This window comes from Sarcophilus harrisii, chromosome 6, assembly GCF_902635505.1.
Source record: "Sarcophilus harrisii chromosome 6, mSarHar1.11, whole genome shotgun sequence".
Lineage (NCBI taxonomy): Eukaryota > Metazoa > Chordata > Mammalia > Dasyuromorphia > Dasyuridae > Sarcophilus > Sarcophilus harrisii.
The window spans coordinates 173,932,125-173,940,745 of record NC_045431.1 but is presented as its reverse complement, the minus strand read 5'-3'; positions in this window follow the sequence as shown (position 1 = coordinate 173,940,745).

The following is an 8,621-nucleotide window of genomic DNA, read 5'->3' as shown; positions in this document are numbered from 1 at the left end:
TTACATAGTATGGGAATTAATTGTACTTTAAATGTTTAGTAGAATTCATTTATAATTCCATCTGTCCTAAAAGATTTTCTTCCTAGAAAAACCTTCTTAAGTATGCTATTTCTTCTTCTGTTGATTTGAGTAATTTATATTTTTGCAAATATTTATCCATTTTACTTAAATTGTCAGATTTGTTGACATACAGTTGGGAAAAATAGTACCTAATTATTGCTTTAATTTCCTTTTCATGGGTAATAGATTCATCCTTTTCATTTTTGAGACTATTACCTGGTTTTCTTCTTTAAAAAAAAAACAAATTGATCAATGGTTTTTTTCACTGGTTTTTTTTTTCTTTCATAAAATCAAGTTCTATTTTCATTTATTCAATGTTGTGTTATGATTTTTAATTTTAATTTTATCAATCTCCTTTAATTTTAAAAATTTCAATTTTGGTGTTTAATTTGGGATTTTTAATTTGTTTCTTTTCTATTTTTTTAAGATTATATGCCCAATTCATTGATCTACTCTTTCTCTCTCTTTTTTAAAATTGATGTAAACATTTGAAGACACAAACTTTTCCTTAAGTATTATTTGGCTTCATCCCACAAATGTTTACATATTCTCGTATTGTGTCATTATTTTTAATCTCATTATTTATTATTTGTTCTTTGACCTCATTCTTTTGTCTTAAATTTCTTAGCTTTCAATTAATTTTTAATCTCTGCTTCCAAAAACTCCTTATTCAATGTAATTCTAATTTCATTATAATCTGAAAAGGATGCACTTAATATTTCTGCTTTCCTACATTTGTCTGGGAGGCTTTTGTGCCCTGATAAAAGATCAATTTTTGTGAAGGTTCCATGTACAAGTGAGAAAAAAATATCTATCTACCTTTCCATTATCATTCAATTTTCTCCAGAGATCTAACATGTGTAACCTCTCTAAGAGTCTATTTATCGCCTTTATTTTATGGTTAGATTTATCTAGTTCTGAGAAAGGAAAATTGAGGTCTCCCACTAATATAGTTTTATTGTCTATTTCCTCCTGCAATTTATTTAACTTCCCTTTGAAAATGTGGATGCTCATATTTATGTTGGGCCGATATCCCAAAGAGATATTAAAGGTAGGAAAGGGACCCATATGTGCAAAAATATTTGTGACAGCCCTTATCATAGTGGCTAGAAACTGGAAACTGAGTGGATGCCCATCAGTTGGAGAATGGCTGAATAAGTTGTGGTATATGAATGTTACGGAATATTATTGTTCTATAAGAAATGATCAGGAGGATGATTTTAGAAAGGCCTGGAGAGACTTACATGAACTGATGCTAAGTGAAATGAGCAGAACCAGTAGATCATTGTACACGGCAACATCAATATTATATGATGATCAATTCTGATGAATATGACTTTCCAACAATGAGATGATTGATGCCAGTTCCAATGATCTTGTGATGAAGAAAGCCATATACACCCAGAGAGAGAACTATGGGAACTGAATATAGAGCACAACATAATATTGTCACTCTTTTTGTTGTTGTTCACTTGCATTTTGTTTTCTTACTCATTTACTTTCTTTTTTGATCTGATTTTTCTTGTGCAACAAGAAAACTGTATAAATATATTTATACATGTTGTATTTAACATATATTTTAACATGTTTAACATATATTGGATTGCTTGCCGTCTAGAGGAGGAGGTAGGGGGAAGGAGAGGAAAACGTAAAACACAAGGCTATTATGCAAGCGTTGATGTTGAAAAATTATCCGTGCATATGTTTTGAAAATAAAAAGCTCTATATAAAAAAAAGAGAAAAAAAATGTGGATGTTCTCATTTCTAGTCATATATATGGGGAAAATAATCTAAATCACTATTTATTAGAGAAATGCAAATTAAGACAATTCTGAGGTAGTACTTTATGCCTCTTAAATTGAATAAGATGACAGGAATAAATAATGATAAATGTTAGAGGGGATGTGAGAAAACTGAGACACTAATGCCTTGCTGGTGAAATTGTGAATGATCCAATTATTCTGGAGAGTAATTTGGAACTATTCCCAAAGGGCCATAAAATTATATGTCCTTTGATCCAGCAGCCTAACTCCTGAGTCTGTATCCAAAAGAGATAATATAAGAGGGGAAAGGGCACACATGTGAAAAAAAATATTTATAACAGCTTTTTTTGTACTGGCAAAGAACTAGAAATTGAGAAAAATGGCCATCAGTTAGGGAATGGCTGAATAAGTGATGATGAGCAAGCTGATTTCACAAAAGTCTGGAAAGACTTACATAAACTGATGTGAGTGAAGTGAGCAGAACTAAGAGAACACTGTACACAGTAATAAGATTATGTGATAATCAATTATGATAGAGCTGGCTCTTCTCAATGATGTGGTGATTCAAAACAATTCCAATAGACTTGGGATAGAAAATGCCATCTGCATCCAGAGACAGAAATATGGAAACTGAATGTGAATTAAAGCATAGTGTTTTAATTTTTGGTTTGTTTGTTTCTTATATTTTTTCCCTTTTGATCTGTTTTTTGTTTGCCTGCTTTTTGTACAACATAACAAATATGAAAATGTGTTTAAAAGGATTGCACACATTTAATCTATATCAGATTGCTTGCTGTGTTGGGGAGGGAGTGAAAGAGAAAAATTTGGAACACAGTCTTACAAAAATTAATGTTAAAAACTATTTTTATGTATTTGGAAAAATAAAATACTATTGAGGGACAAAAAAGAATTTGGATACTCTGCCATTTAGTGCATATATTTTAGTATTGATTTATGGTCTATGGCAATGGTTTTTAAACTTTGGTTCTCAGTATGTCACACTGAGAACATAAAAAGTAATCATGGGAGTAAATAAAGAAATTCTAAAAACTGATTATACTGGAAATGATGAATATGAAGAAGACATAGGAAGATGCATATGAATTAGTTCAAAGTAAACAGAAGCAGGAAACAATATACACAATAACTTTTTTAACTCAACGTATATGATTTCATTGATGTGGGGAAATCCTATTGAGAAATCTCCTTCCTCAATGAGCATTTTCTCCCCCCCAAATAATGTAGTATAATAAAATATATATAATAGATATATAAAATATAACATTATAATAATATATAGTAAAGATATAAACTATAATAATGATATATAATATATAATAAAAAGATGATTGCACATGAAATTATAAATCTGTTATGTACAACTTGTTATTCTTTTCAAATGTATTATAAAATTATCATGTAAATTTCTTTTTCTTTTTTCTTCCCTTCCCCCTGCCCTAGAATGGCTACCATTTAGACACAAAAAACTAGATAGATATAAAATTATTCTATACATACTTCTATTTATCAGTTCTTTCTCTGGTCAAAAATGGTGTCTTTCTTCAAATGTCCTTTATAAAAGACAAAATAACTTATTCAGTCAAAGTTTTTATTAAAACAACATTGCTGTAATTGTGTAATTAAAACTATTGCTATTACTGTGTATAATGTTCTTTTGGGTCTGTTCATTTTACTCTTCTTTTTTTGTGCAAGTCATTCCATACTTTTCTATGATGATTAAGCTCATCATTTCTTACAGCACAGTATAACATTTTCTTTGCTGCTTACAAATTGTCTGGCATACTGAGAGGTTAAATGGCATCTAGAAAATATCAGAAAATTCTTCAACCCCAGATCTCCCTGACTTGAAGACCATTTCTCTATATATTGCCTCTTTCATTTGATATAAGGGTTAGATAACTAAAGAAATAATGTATGACTTTGCTAAGGAAGGGCTAGGCAAGGTATATTTATCTAGCAGCAGACACTGTGATAAGTACTGGGGATACAATTAGGAGCAAAGACTAAAACAGTCTCTACCCTCAAAGGGCATACATTCTAATGGGGAAAACCCCCAAAGAAGGAGCTAAAAATAGAGATTAAATTACCTTAGTGGGAGCAAGTTATTAAAGTCCAGAAAGTCAAAAGCACAACTGGAATGAGGTGAGGGGAATAAAGTTTGGCCCATCTGAGTCCTTCCCCAAACAGAAGCCTTGGGAGAAACAATTGGAGGAATCCAGCTGGGCAGATGGATGTTTCAGTGTCAAGAGAACTTGAATACTGGAGGAGGTTTCAGGGTGAGACTGTAGCTGGAGCTATTTAATTCTAGAAAGTTGGAAATACAGCCAAGAATAGAATGATGCAAGGATGCATCTGTCCCCTGTCATCTGTTTATTATAAGTATGAATGAGTTCTTTGAATCACACACACACACACACACACAAAATTGACCTTTGGCTAGGAAAAAAAAACAACTGGTAAACTGGTTCTATCCTGGGTGGCCTTTAAAAGACAAGCCTGCTAATCCTAATCAATATTTTCGTGAGCCGAGCTGCTCAGAGAGCAGCTATGCAGAGTGTGAACCCTCTCCCTAAAAAAAGGTAGCTAGGGGCAAGAATTATTTTTTCTACTTTCTTCCCATCTGTTAGGGCATCTACATGAAACAATGGATAGAATGCAGGTTTGGAGTCAGGAAGATTCATTCCCCTGAATTTAAACCCGTCTTCAGACACTTATGTTACCTTAGTTTCCTCAACTCTAAAATGGGAATCATATTAGCACTTAGGGTTGTTATAAGAATCAACTAAGATAATAATTGTAGCAAAGTGCCTGGGACTTAAAGGTACTATATAAATGTTAGCTATTATTAATTATAGGAGCTAGAATTCTAGGCTCGGAATCATCTTCATGAGTTGAAATCTAGCTTCAAACACTTACTAGCTGTGTGACTCTGGTCAAATCACTTAACACTGATTGCCTCAGTTTCCTCATCTGTCAAATGATTTGGAGAAAGAAACGGAAAGCCACTTCAATATCTTGCCAAGAAAACCTCCAATGGAGTCACAATAAGTTGGATAGGACTGAAAATAACTAAACAGCAACCCATCAGTTTTCTGAGACAATTGGGGTTAAGTGACTTGCCCAGGGTAGCACAGCTAGGAAGTGTTAAGTGTCTGAGATCAGATTTTGAACTCAGGTCCTCCTGACTTCAGGGCTGGTGCTCTATCAAGCCACCTAGCTGCCCCAAGTGTATAACTCTTAAAAGTGACCTCACTGGAGACAGATCTTTATAACTTTAGAGAACCAGACAGGACAGAGAGCTCTTGAAATCTCTAGGAGTTACTTTCTGCGGGACCAGACTACAAGTAAAGGAGTAGGAAGTTAGTTAAATAAGGTGCCACCAAATGATGAAGCTCATCCTCAAAGAAAAGAGGAGAAAATAAACCTCATACCTTTCTTTACAGGGGGGAACTACACCTGTGGATTTAGTATGCTCTGCAGACATTGTTGATACTAAGTCCTTCATGATTGATTATCTTTTCAATATTGCTTTTACTGTAGAAATTGCTCTCCTGGTGCTGCTCACTTTGCTTTGCATCAATTTATACAGGTTTTCTCAGTTTTTCTGCATCAGTTCATAAAGACGGGTTGAGTTTTCTGACATTCCTTTTATTGTCACTTACATCACAACAGTGTTCTTTCACATTCATAGATCCTAGCTTGTTCAGCCATTCCCTAAATAATGGAAATCCATGAAAGTGGAGTTTTTTAAAGACCTAAATATGATTAGGAATTGACATTCTGATTGATATTCTGTGTTTGCTAGGGGTTTTTTATGTGATATCTCAGCACATAATTCAGTAACATAGCACGCGCTATATGAATTTTAGATGTTATAGTGAGGTGTGTCAGAATCTCAAATGAATACACTGAAGTTTTCCTGTTTCTGCATCCTGTGCTGGAATATTTATTGATAGTAGCTATCTAGAAAAGATCTAAAGACATTCATACAGTATTTCTTAGTACAAGAAATGGCTCTCTCAGAGGGTATAGAAATAAACATGATATAGAAAGAGAATGGTATTGTAGCTACATTTATATAAGAAGGTTTGCAAAACACTTTACATAACTATGTTAACTCATTTTATCTCACAACTCCAATAGATGCTGTTATAATCCTCCTTTTACAGAGGAAAAATATTGAGATACAGAGGGGTTAAGTGACTTAGTCTTTGAGGTAGGATTTCAATTCATATCTTCCTCACTTAACAATCTGTTAAGTTGAAGCCTGTTGTTATTTTTGTGTCAAACTCTTCATGCCCTCATTTGGGATATTCTTGGTAAAGATACTGGAGTGATTTGCCATTTTCTCCTCCAACTCATTTTATAGATGTGGATACTGAGGTAAACATGATTAAGTGACTTACCCAACTTCATACAGCTAATAAGTGTTTGAGGCCAGATTGAATTCAAAGAAATAAGTCTCCTGGGCCATCTAGGTAGCTCAGTGGATAGAGTACCAGCCCTGAAGTCAGGAGGACCTGAGTTCAAATGTGATCTCAGACACAACACTTCCTAGCTGTGTGATCCTGGGCAAGTCACTTAATCCCAATTGCCTCAGCAAAAAAAGTCTCCTGATTCCAGGCCTAGAATTCTATCCACTGCTCTACTTAACTGTCCTTGCCTTTAGTTTACTTTAAATTTTTTGAAGTTAAACAAGGCATGAGTTCAGATATTATTCCACTTAAATTTCATCTTAACATATTTGGTTGATTATTCTGTCATGAAAGATATTTTTGGATGCTAATTCTTCTGTCATTCAATGTCAGCTATCTTTCCAAACTTGACAAGCACATCTGGGTATATTCTTCTCTAAAACACTGATTGGAACATTAAACAAGACTGTTCCAAGTGTACTAGGTATTTGTAATTCACTTAGACTACCATGAGGAAAGAAAGACTTGAAATGTGATCCATTTGACCTCTGAAAGTAATTAACTCATAGGCTCCCCAGGGGAGCTTTGAGGTTCAAAAGAGACATTGAAGACTTTTTTTTAATGCTATAGAAATGTCAGCTATTGTTATTTCTAGTTATGACATTTTAAGTGTCATTTTACTTGAATCAGACTTAGATTTCCAAAGAGATCAAAAACTACATTGCATGACATTGTTTTTTTGTTTGTGTTTTTTAAAGAAACGAGAAATTACTGTTTCTTTTTATGGTGGCAAGGAACTGGAAACTGAGGGAATGCCCATCAGATGAGGAATAGTTGAACAAATTATAGTATATGAATGTAATGGAATATTATTGCTCTATAAGAAATGATGAGCAGTTCTCCAATTGATAAATGGTCAAAGGATATGAACAGACAATTTTCAGATGAAGAAATTAAAACTATCTGTAGCCACATTAAAAGGTGTTCCAAATCACTATTAATCAGAGAAATGTAAATTAAGACAACTCTGAGATACCACTACACACACCTGTCAGATTGGCTAAGATGACAGGAAAAGATAATGATGAATGTTGGAGGGGATGTGGGAAAACTGGGACACTGATACATTGTTGGTGGAACTGTGAACAGATACAACCATTCTGGAGAGCAATTTGGAACTATGGTCAAAAAGTTATCAAACTGTACATACCCTTTGATCCAGCAGTGTTTCTACTGGGCTTATATCCCAAAGAGATCTTAAAGAAGGGCAAGGGACCTGTATGTGCAAACATTCTTGCAGCCCTCTTTGTAGTGGTCAGAAACTGGAAACTGAGTGGTGCCCATCAATTGGAGAATGGCTGAATAAATCATGGTATATGAATGCTATGGCATATTGTTGTTCTGTAAGAAATGACCAACAGGATGATTTCAGAGAGGCTTGGAGAGACTTACACAAACTGATGATGCAAAATGAAATGAGCAGAACTAAGAGATCATGATACACAGCAACAAGATTATATGATGATCAATTCTGATGGACATGGCTCTCTTCAACATTGAGATGATTCAAATTAGTTCCACTTGTTCAGTGATGAAAGGTGCCGTCTGCACCCAGAGAGAGAACCATGGGAACAGAGTGTGGAACACAACATAGCATTCTCACTTTTTCTGTTGTTATTTTGCTTGCGTTTTGTTTTCTTTCTCAATTTTTCCTTTTCTTCCTTCTTGATGTGATTTTTCTTGCACAACAAGATAACTGTATAAATATGTATACATATATTGGATCTAATATGTATTTTAACATATTTAACATGTATTGGACTACCTGTCCACTAGGGGAGGTGTAGTGGGGGGGAAGGAGAAGAAAATTTGCAACAAAAAGTTGTGCAAGGATCAATGTTGAAAAAATTACCCATGCATATGCTTTGTAAATAAAAAGCTTTAATAAAAAAAAGAAAGAAAGAAAAAGAAATGATGAACAGGCTGATTTCAGAAAAACCTGTAAAGACTTACGAGAACTGACTGAGTAAAGTAAGGAGAACATTGTCCATAGTAACAACAAAATTGTGTGATAATCACCTGTGACGGACAGCTTTTCTCAGCAATGCAATGATCCAGGATAATTCCAATAGATTTGGGATGGAAAATGCCATTCTCAGGCGGAGAAAGAACAATGGAGACTGAATCAGGGTGGAAGCATACTATTTTCCTTCTTTCTTTTTTCCCCTGAAGCAATTGGGGTAAAGTAACTTTGCCCAGGATCACACAGCTAGGAAGTGTTAAATGTCTGAAGCTGGATTTGAACTCAAGTCCTCCTGATTTCAAGGCTAGTGCCCTATCCACTGTACCATCTAGCTGCCTT